The sequence below is a fragment of the Euprymna scolopes genome, chromosome 29 (genome assembly GCF_053919585.1).
Source record: "Euprymna scolopes isolate OS-2025 chromosome 29, ASM5391958v1, whole genome shotgun sequence".
In the NCBI taxonomy this organism is placed as follows: Eukaryota; Metazoa; Mollusca; class Cephalopoda; order Sepiida; family Sepiolidae; genus Euprymna; species Euprymna scolopes.
Window position 1 is genome coordinate 64,085,441 of NC_136510.1, and position 20,140 is coordinate 64,105,580.

The window sequence follows — 20,140 nt, forward strand, 5'->3', positions numbered from 1 at the left end:
CCCAATAGTCCATACGTTTTTCGGCAATTTGTAACTATAATGGATACTACTTCATATTTTCTTTTAGTTTTATTGAACCTTCAAAGTAACCCATAATTGCTATAATCGAGTCATTAAATTGTACGTCGCCTTTTTTTAAAAACGGTTTTCCCATTTTTCCCACAAATTACTGAGTATTATAGTTATTTCACTGCCAGTATCTATTTGCATTTCGACAACACAATTGTTGATTTTCATTTTTATTTTTGTATATCTATTCCTTGATCCAGTATTTTGTATATTATCCTTCTTTACATTAAAAGTTTGTCTATTTTCATCCTCTATTCTTTCCACATTTTTCGTTTTACATACTTCTTTGGAGTGATTCTTTTTTAAACAGTTTGAACATGTTTTTCCAAACGTTTGGCAGTTTTCTTTTTTCCTTTCATGAATTTTTCCACAGTAAGTACGTTTTTTCTTTTCGTTTCTACCGTATACATGTCAGCCATTATTTCTTCGTAGGATTTTTTTATTTTGGTTGTAGGTATGTATTAATTCCTGCTGTTATATAAATTCTTACACATATTCAAGGGCATGTTTGTAAGTTGTAACTGTTCCATTAGCTATGTGCTGAATTATGCATACCTTCAATTAATCTTAGTTTAATTAAGTCTTCTTCTGTTGTCTGTTCTTCTGTTCCTAGTTTTTCAAAGTCACAGTATTTACTCGCACTTCTTAACCAGTGTAAATATTTTACTATCGGTTTATCCACTTCCTGCTTCATTGCAATAAACTTGGTCCTTTTTGCAATGACCAGTCTTTTCTTTGGCCTCATATTTCCCTTGATAACCTGACTTATTTCTTTGAAATTCATTTCTTCTAGTTTTCGTGGGTAAACCATTGTAACAACCTTCATAATTGCTTCACAACCAGCGTTAGTCATGAACAAGTCGGTGATTTCATTCTGCCCTCCTTGTTTTTTGCTGTCTTTCAACTTTTTGCTCCTCGCATTAGCAGCAAAGCAACGAATCCAAGAATCTACGTATTCCGAGTCTTCAAATGCCAGAGAACATTATATCGGCGACGCCATTGATATGCCGTGTATAACACTTAGCAAGCGTTCAACAACCACCGGTGCATAATGGGAAAGTTTGAGGAGAAAAGAGTTGGGAGTAAGCAGCAAGCTACCACCTCTGTTTATGTAATGTGTGTGAGAGTTAATTTTGCTGGAGGGTACAGTAGTGGAGTGAAACGAATGATAACAACCGGAAAACATGGAACAAACACAGGCATGAAGCAGGAACAGATTTTTATGTGCCGTCTGCGTTTTCAAAATTAGAGAAGCAAAATCGCTAGAATTTTATACTAATACTACTACTAATAATAATACTACTACTACTACTACTACTACTAATAATAATAATAATAATAATAATAATAACAATAATAATAATAATAATAATAACCTATTATGATCACCATCATCATTATTATTATCATCATCATCATCATTAGCTCACAAGGAGCTTTCGCACAAGCCTTCAAAGATCTCATTGAATACAACCTGTGGTTATCCCTGGAAACTGAGTGACAACCAGTCTCCGAGATATTCCAGTACTCTCCACCTCTTTCAATAACATTTGCAAATAAATTTGCATTATAGCAACAGCTGCTTGCCATTGATTTCTCGTTGGCAGCGGCCATTGGTCTTTACTGGAATTTGAGTGGCAATAAGCCTCCCCAAGGTCCCAGTTCTCTTCGCACTTATACAGTGGAGGTCTGGTCAGTGCTCACTCCTCGGTTTTTCCTTCCTCCTTAACTACTTGGCTATTCGGTCTCACTCTTTGGGGGGCAGTGATTTAGTAATAGGGGGATGGGGTAGAGGACTTATAGGTATGCAGCTTCAATATTCTTGATTCCATGTAGCGCTTCATGTATTGTCTCTGTAGCAGTTTGTCTGGTCTGCGCTTGTGGTTAGTGTGTGTTACTCTTCACATTCAAGCTTTTCCTTAATATTTCAGCTGTTTTCATTATTGTTGTTCGTTGTATTTTTGCGATCATTCCTCTGATTCCAATTTCTCCCATTCTTTTTTAAAAGTTTTTCGGAATTGTTCCTCATGATCCTACTATTATAGGTATTATTTTGATTCTTTTCATCTTCCATATCCCTTTCGGCTCTCTGGCTAGCTCTGTGTATTTCCTCCGTTTCTCCTTTTCTTTTATATTCACCCTGTGGTCAGCTGAAACAGCAAAGTCTGTGATTTGACAGAATTTTTCTTTCTAATTAATTATTATGAGATATGGCCTTCTTGCTTGAATCGGTTTATCAGTTTGTATGTCCGTGTGCCATAGGATTTTGTGATTCTCGTTTTTAAGTACTGTTGCCGACTTATGTTTGTACCACTTGTCTGTGCGTTCGAGATGCAATTGTTTGCATAATTCCCAATGCACTGCCCTTTCCCACTTGGTCGTGTATGTTCTTTTTGGGCAAGTTTGCTGCATTCACTTACTATATGGTTTATCGTTTCGTCTTTGTCCACATAGTCTGTATTTGTTGTTTTCTTGTGTTTTATCGGTCTTTGCTTTGATGTGGTTAGTTCTTATCTTGGGCTGCGGTTATTAACGGAAATTTTATCGTAACGTTCAACGAATTTTATCCCGTTGCACGAGACTAAGAGTTCTAAAAGAAATTTAATAAAAAAAATAAAGAGACCAAGGTAAACTGGTATAAAATTTTATCGAAAAGAAAAATAGAAAAGGAAAGAATGATAGAAAAGGAAATGTATAGTTCGACTGGACTACCAAATCAGTCCCTCTGGCGGTTCTTAATTCTTTTAACAATTATTCTTTTACAAAAAATTTTTTTTGCGTAGTTGGAACACGTCAACACTTCTTACCCTTTTTTGTGTTATTCAATGCAGAATTAAGATGCATAAATCACTAGTAGTTTCCAATTGAGTTTATCTGACTTCTCACCACTAGAAATAAATCGATGAAGGATCCGTTACCAAATTTATTTCTTTTACTGTAGTGGATGGATTAAGTGGTATTATTAAGTATTTAAAGTATGTAGAAAATTGTTTGTAAAGGTTAGGTGTGGTTAAAAGGAAATTTTTCACCTGCGTAGTTTTTACCAGAAAGGGTGTGGTTTTGGATTTAGTGAATCTTAAACTTGAAGAGATTTAGATGTGTAGGTGTTTATCGGTCGGATATTGCATGTGGGTCGTGTTGAAGTCGAATTTAATCGGGATTATGGAGGAGTAATTAGCAAGTGAGAAAGCAGATGTGATTTGTAATGCCTACAATTTATTAGGGTTTCCTGTTATTTATTTAAGAGTTTATCCCTATCTTTAAATTTTGTGATAATTAGTTTTTCATCTAAGCAAAGAGGGCATGGTGAATTCAGTGAATTTTTGCTTTTTTAGGATTTCACTGTCAACAATTGGTGTTAAGTTTTTACTTCTTAGATCATTGTAGTATGCAGCTAATGATGTTTTATCGCCATAATTTGGGTTTAGGAAGGAGCTTTTGTGACCTGTGTATCTCTGTTTAAAAGCATTGCTAGTTTGACCGATGTAGAATTTGCAAGTGGTGGAGTCTGCCTTGGTTCTAATACTAGCTTGATAAATTACAGAGGTTGTGAGGCAATTTTCTTTAAGGAGACATTCGGATTTATTAATACAGTTGCATGTTTTTATTATTCTATTCCCCAGATTATATTCTGTGTCGTTGCTTAAAATTTTGTTATTATGTTTTTTTATTATTTTTTTTAAGTTATTGCTGCAACTGTATCTCAATTTGATAGTGTTTTTGTTAAATATTTGGGGGGGGTTGCTGGGGGAAATGTAGCTTAATGAGATCAATGAATTTTCTCCCCAAGTTGGTTTTGGCCATTTAATTGAAAGGATGAAGAGGGGCTGACCAACTGATTTTCCTTTTACGGGTTTTTCTAGATGTAGGTGTTTTACTTGAGGGTTCTATATATTCTAACTTAATTTCCTTATATTCACTGTTTACTAGGGCTTTGTTGTAAAAATCTTTGTGTTTATCGAAAATTTCTTTGGATGAGAAGTTTGAACTAATTCTTCTACTAATATATCTGGGGATATGTTTAATGATAGCTTTAGGATAATTGGAGAAGGGTGGACATATAAAGGGCTACTATTCTCTTTCTTATAGGGTTCATAAGTTCATTTGTTAGGGTTAAGTGTAACATCTAGGACATGGATTATTTTAATGTTCGTGATAATTTCAACCGTAAGGTTAATTTTCCTGAATTCTCTTATGATAATTATTTATTATTCTTTCACATTTTGGACCGTCAGCATTTTCTACGAAAAGATGGCCATCATCTCTATAAAGGCCGATCGTGTCAAGCTCAATGTCCTTAGTAAGGTTATATAGGATGTATAGTCCCACTAAATCTGTAATTGCTGCAGAGTCAAGAGGCCCATCGGAACATCAAAGGGTCCCGGTTGATTCTTAATCCATTGCTCATTATTACTAATTAAGACATTTACTAATGATGTCGATTTCCTCCTTATAGATATCGGTGAGGAGAGAGGCAAATTCCATTGCGTCATTGAACAGCTCTTTTGTGATACATGGGTAATAATTAGCAATATTAAATTGTATAAAGGCACATCTATCTTTGTTTTGTATTCTAGAGAACCAGCTAATAGCCTCAGCAGTATTAATTTATTGGTTAAGATTATACGTGTTTTTGATCTGAAGGTTAATTATTTCCAATATTTTTTTACTAATTCTTCCGATTTCTGGTCTACTTGGCTTGATCAGCCTAGTGGTTGGTTTATTGTTGAAGTCTTGTTTGTGGTCCTTTAAGAGGAAGTATGCTTGCTTTTTAGCTAGTTTATTGATCCTATTGCTAATTTCAAGTTTGTCAGTAGTGGATTTGTTGTCAGCGTTAATTTTTCCCACCAAATAGATATTTGCCGTCTTATAATGACTAGTAATATTTTTTCTAAGGTAGTCCGGTTTGCTTTCCTTATAAAAGTTATAAAAGTGGGTTTTATCCTCTTGACAAGAATTTCTTTAGTATTTTGGATTTTTTCCACTATTATATCTAAGCCCTTTTGGAAGTTTTTTTATTTTTATATGGAAGGTAATATTCCTGGCCATCTTTGCAAGATCTGTCTCGAAGTAATCCAATTGTTCAACATGCGGTGCTGATTCCTGGCTTTTAAAACCGTAGTGATTCTTGTGGCTTTCATTTACCGAGTTGTTGAGGAAAAAATTCTGATGGCCCTAAGTGAAGGCCACAAGGATCAATTATCCTGATATTCTTTAATCGTATAAAATTAACCAGAATATATTAATAAAGGAAATCCAAAACTATATTAGTAATGTATAAAATGTATAATACAAATATATATATATAAATATTTTTTAATTTTATATATTTTTAATAAATAAATAAGAATGTAAATATGTAGAGTACTAATCACAGTAGGGAGTGATAAGTAGTAAAATGGATTAATCCTAATCTTATAAATACAACAGTGATAATTTAAAAAATATGACCATTTTGAATTTGGAGATAGGGACAAATCTCGCAGGTAAGGAAGACATTTTTTATAACATGAATAGGTCAGCGAAATTTATCATGAGTAGGTAACTAGATCTAATATCTGGAACATTTTTCTGTTCGTGTGATAAAAGGAGGTGGCGTCTGATCAACACTGCTGGGGAGTCATTATTTAATATAGTGTTTTGTTTTTAAATCCTCGAAACAGTGTTTCATGGTAAACAACTGAGGATCGATTGAATTAAGATTAGAACTATTGTGAGTTCAAGAGAGCCAGTTGATGTATTGATTGCAGGTGAATAAATTACTTACTGACTCAATAGTTTTCAATCGAATAGTAAAAAATATAAAAAATAAATCAGTTTTTATATAGTTTTAAAGGTTAAAAAAACTTCCAAGACTATATATATATATATATATATATATATATATATATATATATATATATATATCACTCTCTTTATATATGTGTGGGTGTGTGGGTGTAGAGAGAGAGAGAGAGAGAGAGAGAAAGAGAGAGATAAAGACAAACAAACAGAACGATCAGTAAACACTTATATGAAACTATAAGAGTTATGTACTTAGCTGCCATGTAGTTCTGTTTTTACTGGCAGAGATAGACTATCTAGACGGGGAGACTAATCATCAGCGTGCAGAGATTTCCAGATGGCGTTTTATGTGTGTGACATGCAAACGCGAATAGCTTCAAATTACATCCACATGTTTTACTTTGCGCAATTACTTTTGATATCTAAAAATATGTATTCAAAGTAACACAATGATCACTTGTACTAGTTTCTCTATGTCTCTCTCCTTCTTAGTATAAATATATATATATATATATATATATATATATATATATATATATATATATATATAGCTTAATTTAAAAGGAAAAGAGAAAGTTCAATTCCACAAAGGAGACTTATCCGGATAATGCCAAGCTCAACAATAATTATTGGAGCTTATATAATAGGACAAGAGTATGAAATGAAGACACAAAAGTATATATTGACCCTTAACATTTATTGTTTATTACAATTTAACCCTTAACATTTATTGTTTATTACAATTTGACGCTTAACATTTATTGTTTATTACAATTTAACCCTTAACATTTATTGTTTATTACAATTTGACGCTTAACATTTATTGTTTATTACAATTTGACGCTTAACATTTATTGTTTATTACATTTTAACCCTTAACATTTATTGTTTATTACAATTTGACCCTTAACATTTATTGTTTATTACAATTTGACCCTTAACATTTATTGTTTTGGGCTCAAATAAAGTTATTAAATTAGACCCATGTCCAAGGAACCTATATCTAAAATTTCAAGTTTTTAGACACAAAATTGTCGTAGGAGTTTGGTAGAGTTCTCAAAGGTCAAATCGTTGAACATTGACCCCTTAGCAGCTAAAGTTCTGGCCAACAACCGATTACAAAGATTTTCGCAAATCTCAGTACCCTGGATATCAAATTTCGAGTCTGTAGACTGAAAATTGACAGAGTTATTGCGTAGGAAAATGTACACAGACACACACACAGACACAGACACACACACACACACACACACACGTTCACTTTTATATATATACTAGCATTGGTGGCCGGCGTTGCCCTGGTGTTTGGCGGTGTATGCTGAGCAAAGAAAAAAAAACAACGGTCAATTTTTTTTTAACTTTGACCCCTATTATGACCTCTTAACATTTATTGTTTCGGGTTCAAATCATGTTATTAAGTTAGATCCATGTCCAAGGAACCTATATCTAAAATTTCAAGTGTTTAAACCCAAAATTGTCGGAGGAGTTTGGCAGAGTTCTTAAAGTTTAAATCGTTGAACTTTGCCCCCTTAACAGCCAAATTTCTGGCCGAAAACCGATCACATAGATTTTCTCAAATCTCAGTACCCTGTATATCAAATTTCGAGTCTGTAGACTAAAAATTGATTTATTAAATTAAGTTATTGCGTAGGGAAATGTGCACAGACAGAGAGACAGACAGACAGACAAACAGACACACAGACACGTTCACTTTTATATATATATATATATATATATATATATATATATATATATATATATATATATATATATATATATATATAAGAGCAAACAGTTAATAAAACATGTTAAAAACACTTGGAAAAAGAGTTAAAAACATATTTAATCTCAAAAGGAAACACTTGATAAGTGGATAGTCCTTAATCCACGGAGTTTCAAAGAAATACTTTCCTTCTCATCAGAGTGTAGGAATTAGCAAAATGCGGATCGGATTTTGCATACAAAAGTATTTGATGAAACTGCAAGTAAGTCAAAGATCTTACTTGATAAGAAAAAGTGAAGCCGAGGGAATATGGTAAAGAAAAATGTGATTTCACGTGAATGGATAGTCTAGTGAAAGGTAAAGTATCCAATGACAGTAAAATCCAAAAATATAAATCCAAGAAAGTTAATTGAATTTCCATTTGCACAAGTAAAATCCAAGGAAATCACGTATTATAAGCTCTATCTCCTATTTGGTTTTATCGAGCTTTTACATCTGGTTGAGATTTCTTTTTAAATATTAATTCTTTAATATTTACAATATACTTTAGTTTTACCATCTTGATCATTTTTGGTAAATTTTATTGTAATTTTTATTTTATATATATATATATATATATATATATATATATATATATATATATATATATATATATATATATATATATATATATATATATATGGGTGAGGTGTAGTTCTTCCCTTTGCGATCAGGGACGCCTACACCGTCCTGTACTTCCTCCTATGACTGTAAATTCACTATATGACATACAAATATATGTACATGATTTTGTTAAGCTTAATAAAAGCCTTTATTCCAGTTATGTTGCTCAAAAAACATGGAACTAGCACCTATACTTACCAACGTAGCCTTAAAGAGAAATCTTCCCAACTCAGGAAAACCTCATCAGTCTGCCCTGTATTTAAAAATTCCGCAAAGTTGTCATCTACCTCTCAATACAGACCAAGTAGTTTCCTGTGCGTTATAAGTAGGTTGCTGCTCGAATCTGTGATAAACAGAGAAGCCTGACTCTGCTCTATTGTTGCTTTCATGACAAATACTCCACTGAACTCCAATCTATGGTCCCCCTTTACCAAATTCTTGCAGAATTTGACCCGGAACCTTGGGATTTTCGGTCAATTATGGATCGAGCTAGATCAGCAGCCACCGGATTAAAGCGAGCAAAGTGACGCAGACGAATTTTAAAACAAACAAACCGAAAAAAATAGAAATACAATAAATAAAATATGACAAAGATCTACTTTATTTTTACTGAATATGTATTTATTTATTTATTTCAAGTTGCATTTTCTTATGTTTATTTGCTTTTTTTTTTACAATTTTTTATCAACAAAGCTTTTCTTTTTTTTTCAAGAAAAGATGAATGTTTTTTTAACCTTAAATTTATAGGTGAAAGTAATTTTTTTCAAGAAAACTTAGATTTTTAGTTTTTTATTTAAAGAAAATTGGCAGTAAACATTTTTGTAAACAGAAGTTGTTTTTATAAGAAAAGTTTAATGATTTTTGTGAAAACCGTAAATTATTAGGTGAAAGTACAGAAAAGTTTGATTTCAAGATTTACAAATTATTTTTGTCAACAACTGTTAAAAAATAAACTGCAAAAAGCGTACCCCCTATCACCCAAAAAATAATTTTTAAAATTACATTTTGTATAATTAAAAAAAAAATGTCAACATTTGAACAACCCTCGGCTTAATCCGGTGATTGCCGGTAATCTCGAGCCATAATTGACGGAAAATCCCGAGGAAACATGCCGCCCCCTCAAAGTAAGGGTGGAAGAACACCGAAGAGCGGTAACTAAAGGGGAGACGGAAAAATCGTGTATAGCCAACCATGTTTGGATGGAGAGGGGGGACCATCGCCCCCTATGGGATGAAGTAAAAATAATAAACAGAGAGACCCACTGGAAAGTGAGAAAACTTAAAGAAACAGCTCACATGCTCGGACATAACAACCTACTGAGCAAACCAAGCGTAGAGCTGAATGCAATTTGAACACCTCTAATAGAGAGAGAAAACCTTGAATAACAACATAGGTTTAACATCAACAAAAACCAACTAAGAATTCTCCTAGTGACATATGGCTGAGTGGTCTTAGACGTTGTATCAAAGTTTACAGTTACCCAAAGGTGCTGAGTTCAATCCTGAACGAAGGCAGTGAAAAGTAACGTCAAGAACAGAGAATCAGCAACAGCATAAAAAAAATATTGTTATACAAGTAAAAAGATGTCATCCTTAGACGATGGAATAACCTGGATACCATTAAAAGAGGGCTATTATAGATTCCACTATTATTATATGACGCGATAGTGTGTGTCATTTATTATTTCAGATTCTGTCTGTATATTTTATTAATATCATTTTCGACCGGTGTAGAGCGTTTCTTGCACTCTCCGATTCCAAATTTTAATATTATTTTGTCGATGTATCTCGATTGAGTCATCGTAACAAGTCCTTTGCTTTGAGTAAATTCTATCCCCAGAAACCAGGATATTTTGCCAAGATCGGTCATTTTGAATCTTTTACTTAATTTGTTCTTAACATCAGTTAACATTATGTCACAATTTGATGCGATTAAAATATCATCGACCCATAAAACCAAAATCAATAGTTTATTGTCTTTGTGTTGGGTATATAAACAGAGGTCTGCAGCGCATTGTCTAAATTGTTGTCTAATCATATAATCATGAAATACTGTATTCCAACACTGAGCACTCTGCTTTAGACCGTACAATGACTTGTTAAGTCGCCACACGCTATTTTTATTTTTCATTATAAATCCCTCTGGAGGGGTAATATAAATTTCACAGTCTATTGGGGCATTCAAATAAGCATTTTTACGTCCATTTGATGGATGTTTAGGTCATATTGTGATGCGACTTGCAGTAAAATTCTGATTGTCGTTAGGTTTGTGGTCAGTGAAAACGTAGAAAAGTATTCTTTACCGTAAATCTGAGAGCACCCCTTAGCAACAAATCTTGCTTTGTACTGTTCTACGCTTGATGCTGCACTCTTTCTTGTAAAGACCCATCTGGTAGAAATAACATGTTTATCTCTTGGGAGAGGCACTACCGTATAGGTATCATTTTTGGTTAAGGCATCTATTTCTTTTTTCATGGCAATTTTCCATTCATCACAATGTTCTGAATTAATTGCTTCGTTGAAGCTTTTTGGCGCATTTTCCATTGAATAACAATAGTCGATTTGATAATCTTTTATATTGTCGACCACAAAAAATCGGGTCGTCTTCTATTTCTTTTGGGATATCTTTCGACTTTATCATCATCATCATCATCATCATCATGGACACTCCCGTCTCCGTCGTTTTCGTTTGTTTTAATTATTTGAGGTAATATAATTTCATCTTCTTCATATGACGGGTTTTCGTCTGTAAAATTAAACGTGTATGTGAATTTTACACACCGGATTCTTTTTATTTTATTTTTTTCGGGAAAAAATATTAAATTGGCTGGACTGTTTTTATCGTATCCAAGAAATATACCTCTGTCGGCTTTAATATTCAATTTACTCTTTTTCTCTATATATGCGAAGCAAGTTGAACCAAATATATGCATTCTGCTTAAATTTGTTTTTTTACCGCAGAAAGATTCATATGGAGTTTTAGATAGTGTTTTGTTAAAGCACCTGTTGCGTATATAGGCTGCCGCCATAAGTGCATACGTCCAGAGGTTTTTAAGGAGTTTTGATTCAATGAGTAGGCATCTTGCCATTTCAAAAAGTGTCCGCCACGCACGTTCAGCAGTCCCGCTTTTGGTGTGGTGATCTAGGAGCTGATGTTTCATGCCTGATATGATGGTTAATTAGTAAAAGTTCAAAATCTTTATTGGTGAATTCCGTACCGTTGTCAGAGCGAATACACTTGATTTCACCATGTCGGCTAGATATTTCTTAGTTGTTAGCAGGGTATCAGATTTGTTCTTTAAAAAGTAAACCATTATTAAACCTGAATGGTCATCTACGAAATTCAATATATATCTATAATGTTCTCTGGCCATCGGTTCTACGAGACCGTTCAAGTCACAATGCACCATTGATAGGATTTTTTTGGCCTTCTTGTCTGGTATCTTGTTTTGATAGATTGTCATTTTCCCTTGCGTACAGACGTCGAAGTTGTGATGCATTATTGATACTGCTGGATATAGCATCAACACCTGAGCAGTCACTGTCAGAAGGGGAAAAATATAAATATAGCAAACAGGAAGTGGAGTATAGCAAAGGCCACCTCAGCAAATATATATTATACTAGCAAAAGTACTCGTCGTTGACTGGGTTCAAAAACAGCCTACAGAAAATGAACTCTGATTTATGAAAGTATGATAGGTTATGAAAAGGAAGGGTTGTAAAGAGATAGCTTCGAATTTGGGGTTATCAAAACCAAAGCAAAATATGATGAAAGTAAAAATAAAATAGATAAACTCGATAATTTATTATACCATACCTGTTCACGCTGAAACACTTATCACAATATTCTGTGGATCTATATAAAAAAAAAACTTGTTAAACTTTGTGACATATTTCCATTCTATGGAGGTCAGGTGCGAACGAAGACCCCATAATTTTATCATACCATATTTCTTCAAACTGAAACATAATTATCAAAGTATATACTTACCCAGATAGATATGAAAAGTCTTTATTAAAGTTTGTGCCTATTTCCATTCTATGGATGCGCGGCGCGAATGCAGACCCCACAATTTTATTATACCATCCCTATTTAAGTTAAAACGTACTTATCAAAGTATTCTGATGTACATCTATATCAAAAACACTTGTAAACGTTTTCTTTTTAATTTTTAAATTTTTTATTTCCATACTTTGTGGACCAGGCGCGATGTAGACCCCACAATTTTAATGAACCACCATTCTGCCAAATCAAACATACCCATTCCTGTGTCTCGATAGATCTTCTATTATTATATGTAATCAGTTTTTTAAAATAGTCAACCATATAAGGAGCCTATTCGTGGCCAGACACACACACACACACACACACACACACAGACATTCAGCTTTATATTATAGATATATCAATATATATCTATATATATCCATATCTATTTATATATATATATAAAGCTGAACGTGTGTGTGTATGTGTGTGTGTTTGTGTGTGTGTGTGTGTGTGTGTGTGTGTGTGTGTGTGTGTGTGTGTGTGTGTGTGTGTGTGTGTGTGTGTGTGTGGTCACGAATAGGCTCCTATAAGGTTGACTATTTTTAAAAAAACTGATTACATATAATGATAGAAGATGTATCGAGGATCAGGAATGGGTATGTTTGATCTGGCAGAACGGTGGTTCATAAAAATTGTGGGGTCTGCATTCGCCCCTGGCCCCCAAAGTATGGAAATAAAAAAATGAAAAAAAAAACGTTTACACGGGTTTTTGATATAGATGTACATAAGAATACTTTGATAAGTATGTTTCAACTTAAATAGGGACGGTATAATACGATTGTGGGGTTTGCGTTCGCGCCTGTAGTCCATGGCAATATGGCACAAACTTTTACAAAGACTTTTCATATCTATTTGCGTAAGTATACTTTGATAAATAGGTTCTAGTTTGAAGAAATATGGTATAATAAAATTATTGGGTGTTCGTTCGCGCCTGACCTCCACAGAATGTAAATATGTCACAAAGTTTAACAAGGTTTTTTAAAAGGAGTGAGGGCACACAATAACACCTTAACTTTAATCTTAATTCACGTTAGCTTTTATTTATTTTTTTTAGTTGAATCATATTGTGTCGAATAAATTCACCTCATAAATTCACGTTCTTATTAAAGTGAAAGCCAAAAAAAAAAGTCGGACCTTTAGACAATTTTCGACACAAATTTTGCATAACTCTGTTTTTTTCCTTCTCCACTTGTACGTGGCACTTTTTCGAAAATAGATAAATAGATAAATAATAAAAAATAAGAACGTTACTTGTTATCGTGTCAAAAGAAGGAAAATATCCTACTCACGTGATTACGTGTCTTTTTAAAAACATTTACATAACCTTTTTATTTGTATATCTATTTCAGCTTTTTTTTGTCAGTGTACTAGAAGAAACTCAGTTGATTACAACCGTTTCTGCGTGTTCTTTATATTACAATAGTACAACCCTGAATCCGACGGCGCAATACTACACCGTTCAATACTGAAACGAAGCTAATCTGCTTGAAAAGGGCGCCATTTTCTTCTTATTCATATTTATATCGATTCTTTGCTTTAAAAAATTAAAGTAATTACGTGTTTACTTTTTTAATATCCTACTTGTTGTTTCGGATTATTTTACTAAAGTAAGTAAAGCTTCATTATTTTTCAAAACTGTTTTTTTCTTTGTTTTTTGATATTTCGTCGATATTATTTAGTAAGAGTGTTTAGCAGAAAAGCCAACAAAAGACTACCCGAAAAAATAAATATACAAGAAATAAATGTTACCATAGTCAATAAAAGTTCAAAGTTACTTGAAACAATTTCAGCGAACCGAAATTAAAACGAAATTTGAGGCGATAACTACTTAAATGAATTTTTATATAAACTACACATGCCATAATCGGTTTTATCAAATCTCGGATCTTTAGACTATAAATTGACAGAGTAGTTTACTAGGAAAATGTACACACACACACACAGACACACACACACACACAATATTACTTTAATAGATACTCGCATGGGTGCCCGGCGTTGCCCGGGTGTTTTTGGGTGTATCTGGAGCAACAAAAAAAGTGGTAGTAGGAAGGCAGTCTCTAACCCGTACCGCAAAGGAGGAAAAAAACGGAAAAAACCTAACGTCTTTGCTGTTACGGCCATCGCAAAACCGGAAATGATGTAGGTTTTAATTGAGACAACCGAAAGGAGAGGATGACTTTCGAAAATATCGGCGAAAAAAGCGACCAACCCTGTAGGTGAAGATATTAATGTTTTCAGTCAATTTTTCGATATTTGTCGTCTGAAAGGTCGAACTTCAAAACGATACTGATCTTGTGAAAATGCGTCGCCTCTGTCGAAAGTTTTAGGCAGACATGCAAACATACATACATATATATATATATATACATACATACATGCATTTATATATTGGTAACTCAAATTTTCGACTCAAACCGATTAAAAAGCTAGCTCTATCTCTGAATACGCTTTATGTAAATATTCAAATGTTTAGACCAGAAATTGTCTGAGTAATTTATTAGAGATCGCAGTAATCAATTTTTTATAACTTTTACCCCTATTATGACCTCTTAACATTTACTGTTTTGGGCTCAAATAAAGTTATTAAGTTAGATCCATGTCCAAGGAACCTATATCTAAAATTTCAAGTGTTTATACCGAAAATTGTCGGAGGAGTTTGGTAGAGTTTTCAACGGCCAAATCGTTGAATTTTGACCCCTTAACAACCAAATTTCCGACCAAAAATGGTTTACAAAGATTTTCCCAAATCTCAGTACTCAAGTTATTAAGTTAGATCTATGTCCCAGGAACCTATATCTAAAATTTCAAGTGTTTATACTGAAAATTATAGGAGGAGTTTGGTAGAGTTCTCAAAGGTCAAATCGTTGAATTTTAACCCCTTAACAGCCAAATTTCTGGCCGAAAATCGATCACAGATTTTCCCAAATCTCAGTACCCGGTATATCAAATTTCGAGTCTGTAGACTAAAAATTGACAGAGCTATTGCGTATGGAAATGTACACAGACAGACACACAGACAGACAGACAGACAGACACACACACACAGACACACAGACACTCAGACACTCAGACACACAGGCACTTTCACTTTTATTAGATTTTATCGGAGCACCAACTATAAAACTTTGGGAATATTTTTAGATAATTATGCAAGTTTTTTCAAAAGTATTTACATTTTTATTACAGTATCGGAAGACTAATAATTTTTTAAATAGTTACAGAAAACTCTGCTGTCTTTATATTATGTAATATGAATGTATAAATATATATCATGTGAATATAACTGTATGACTATTGTTTTTGTAATTTATGTAATAAATGACAAGTTACGCATGGTAAGTGTGTGACACTATGTTCGACAGGTCGTTGAGAGCTATAGAGGTAGTAAAAGATAACAAATCACAAAAGAAAGTTTTAATCAAAAAGAAAGGGAGGTAGTTTTAATCAAAAAGAAAGGGAGGTAGTTTTAATCAAAAAGAAAGGGAGGTAGTTTTAATCAAAAAGAAAGTGGGGTAGTTTTAATCAAAAAGAAAGGGGGTAGTTTTAATCAAAAAGAAAGGGAGGAAGTTTTAATCAAAAAGAAAGGGAGGTAGTTTTAATCAAAAAGAAAGGGAGGAAGTTTTAATCAAAAAGAAAGGGAGGTAGTTTTAATCAAAAAGAAAGGGAGGTAGTTTTAATCAAAAAGAAAGGGAGGTAGTTTTAATCAAAAAGAAAGGGAAGTAGTTTTAATCAAAAAGAAAGGGAGGTAGTTTTAATCAAAAAGAAAGGGAGGTAGTTTTAATCAAAAAGAAAGTGGGGTAGTTTTAATCAAAAAGAAAGGGGGGTAGTTTTAATCAAAAAGAAAGGGAGGTAATTTTAATCAAAAAACTTATCAAGAGACAATGGATAGGAATTTGCTCTTAACGCTGACAAAGAGAACTAAGGTTCGGTTTAAGTGAGGGTGGGATGAATAACAATGAACTAAAGATCGAACAATAAAAATGATACTTGACAGTGAGGGGGTCAGTCGGACGCTTAGTTAGTTGAGATTTGAACTCTGAGGTGAATAATTGGAATTTGACCGCCACTGAAGACATATCATGATTTGGAATAGATCGAGAACCCTTAAACAGAGATGAATTAATCAACTAGCCGATGAAGAGATAAAAAAAAAATGTGGCCCTCAACGTGCAAAGGGCAGTTTTACACACACCTAAGTTCCAACCGATCTGTGTCTGTGTTTTTCCTATGTTTGTTTCATTTTTATATGTTGACTCGCGTGCGTCCTCATCGACAGTCGCAAGTGAGGAAATGACGATACTGTCATAAAAAGATAAGAAGATGAACGAAAAATCATCAGCACACAAAGTTTGGGGCCGGCGGCCTGTCAGTGGGCCATGTGGGGTCACTTAATGGATTAAGGCAAGTCCGTTCTACTGCTGATATCTTAACGGTCATATCGGAATACATTTACCATAGATTGGATAATTATGATGAAACAATGTGATAGCTTCTGATATGTCAAAGGTTTTTAACAGAGTTTGGCATATATGTGAGAAAAACAAATGAATGCATGGTCGATTCCCTAGAAAATGACACCCAAAACAAGGAATGGTAATGTTTAATGCTACTAAGACTATGGTCCTTTTCTTTCAACATTAGTCGTGCCTAATAGCACCTTACCTAAAAGCTCCTAATTAAATCTACTCGGCCATTCATCGATTACAAGAATTGGAATAAATACATAGAAGGCATTGCTAAGGCTGCTGCAAAGGAGACGGGATCCCTGTACCAAGATAGAAAATTTTTTGCACCTACCAGTGTCCTACATAAGCACTATTCACCAATGTTGTTGCTGTAACATCGTCAGCAGAATCCCACCCCTTCACCATTTTCTACTCTAATAACCTCTTTTCTCAAACTGCTACCCTTTCGACTTATTTTCCTACTTCCTGTTCCTTGATTGTTCCAACATATAGAAATCTGTATGTAATGTAAACAAGCATCTCGCTGCACAACTTCTCACTTATTATTTACACCTGCTTACATGTCAGTGGTGTTGTGCATTATTTGGGACGAACTGAAGTTTTAAAAAAAGCTATAAATCGATATTCAAAACTGATGAATAATTTTGAACATTTAAAAACGAGTAATTGTTGTCGTTGTTAAGGCCTTCCTGGCAACTCTCATAAAGCACGTGCAGCATTTAAATTCAAATTAACTTCGTTGTTTGAATCGCATAAACATTTCTGCAATGTTCTGTTACGAAAACTTATTGACAATCATGCCAAGCGAATCTAATTTACAACCACATTCGCAGGCGACACCTGTTTGTTTTCATAAATAAATGTCGACTTTGCACGTAAATCAGACATTTTCGTTATCTCTATATTAATAAAGTTGTGTACCAACTTCTGTTGCGTCTGTGTGTTTATCGCCGCTACATGATCTACATATAATTTTACTAATTTGAATATTAATTGATCATTTTTAATGCAATAACACAAAGTTCTAAAACGAACTTTAAAAAAAATCTTTTTAAAAAAATAAACGACGAAATTAAATCCACTTAAATGCATTTCTGTTTCTTCGAAAATTACTGAGCATGTTTTAATGTTTGTTGATATTGAAAAAGAAAAAAGAATTAGTTTGCTACGTTCAAAATTTTAAAAGAATTTGAAAACACGCTATGTGATATACGTATATCTGTACGTGATGTTGCCAAGCTAATCAAAAACCTTGATTCCAGTAAAGCAACTGGCCCTGACGGTATTCCAATTATAGTACTCAAAAAACTTCAACCTGAACTAGCGCCCTATACTTACAAAACTGTTTAAACGTTGTCTTAAGGAGAATAGTTTCCCATCTCCCTGGAAAATTTCATCAGTATGCCCTGTATTTAAGAATTCAGGTGATCGCTCATCCTCCTCTCAGTACAGGCCAATAAGTCTACTGTGCGTCATGAGTAAGTTGCTAGAATCTGTGTTAAATACAGAAGTAATCAACCATCTAAACAAAAATAACCTTCTTAGTGACACTCAATATGGTTTCCGTTCTGCTAGAACTACAGCAGATGTGCTTACAGTTATATCGCATAGGATTAGCAAATCTCTCGACGGTGGCAATCTTTCTAGGGCAATTGCTCTTGACATATCTAAAGCCTTTGATAGGGTATGGCATAAAGGTTTACTTCATAAGATCGCTAGCTATGGTATAGCTGGAAAAGTCTTCTTAATTATTAAATCATTTCTTTCTGATAGGTTCATAAGAGTAGTAGTTGAGGGGCAAAAATCAGAAGCTCACAGTATTAATGCCGGTGTCCCTCAGGGGTCCATCCTGGGCCCAACTCTTTTCCTGATCTACATTAATGATCTTCCAAATCACATCCTTACATCATTTGTAAACATTTATGCTGACGACACTACCATTTATGGTAGCACATCTAAGACAGTAAACGACCAAGTTTTCTCCAATTCTCTCTCCTCTGATCTTGAGCACGTAGTACAATGGGGAAAGGAGTGGCTGGTTACTTTTAATGCATCTAAAACCAAGCTTCTCTCTTTACATCATCAACATTCTGATCCACATCTGGCATCAATTGAAATGAATGGCTCTCATCTTCAGGAGGCCTCAAGTTTTGACAAGCTTCTGGGCTTGACCATTACTCCTGATCTTAAATGGAACACGTATATCAAATCTGTTGCCAAGGCCGCTGGAAAAATGGTGGGATCTTTCTATCGATCCGGTAAATATCTCACTGCTGATGCTATTCTCTATCTATATAAGAGCCAGGTACGTCCAAGGATGGAATACTGTTGCCACATCTGGGCAGGAGCTGCTAGAAAAGACTTGTCCTGCCTTGATAGAGTTCAAAATAGACTTCGTAGCCTCGTAGGAGATGTCCTTTTCTCCTCCTTGCAACCTCTATCTCACAGAAGAGATGTTGCGAGTTTGTCTCTGATGTATCGTTATTTTCATGGAAAGTGTTCGACTGAGCTTCAGTCTATGGTCCCCCCTCGCCAAACTTTCACAAGAAACACTCGTCTAGTTGTAAACACTATCAATAATTTCCCCCACTCTTTATCTGTGCCTAAACCTAAACGTAGATTCCATGAACAAAGCTTCTTTCTTAGAACTGCACACCTGTGGAATTGTCTTCCGTTTTCCTGCTTTCCGGCTGACTACAATATGGTTGTGTTCAAGTCTAACGTAAATAAGTTCTTGATGAGCCGTTCCATATAAGTTATCAAATTTACCAAATTTTCATTACTAATGATTACTATATTGTTCAATTTCTACTGTACACTCTTTAACCCTTATCCTTGAGCGGCCTCTTGGCCTTGATAATGTGGTAATGCCTATGTAAAAAAAAAAAAAATTTAAACCATTGTTTAGTAAGTTCTGGTTTCCAAATTCTTTGCATATTCTTATGAATTAAAAGATTGAAAGTTTTGGAAACAATTTACATCCAATCATTCGATTGGTTTTATGTACATATAGATTCGAAAAAGTTGTCAAAAAAAAAAACAAATATATAAAAAATAAATGTTATCAAAGGCAAGTTTTCTACCTAACTGTTTTTAGTGTTTTTATTTAATGTAAACTGTTTAATCGGTTCGAAAAACATGCGATGTTTATCGGTATATTTGAAAAAGACAAATGGCGGCTATCTCGCTGTTGAATAGGTTAAGTTTGGGAAAATGAGTCCAAACTAAAAAATTATACAAAATAATGTTAGAAACTCAATAAATATCAGCCTATGTCACGGTAACAGATTTTGAGTGAGTTTCTAACAGTATTTTGTATAGTTTTTAGTTTAAACTCATTTTCCCAAACTTAACGTATCCAACGACGAGCTTGCCGCCATTT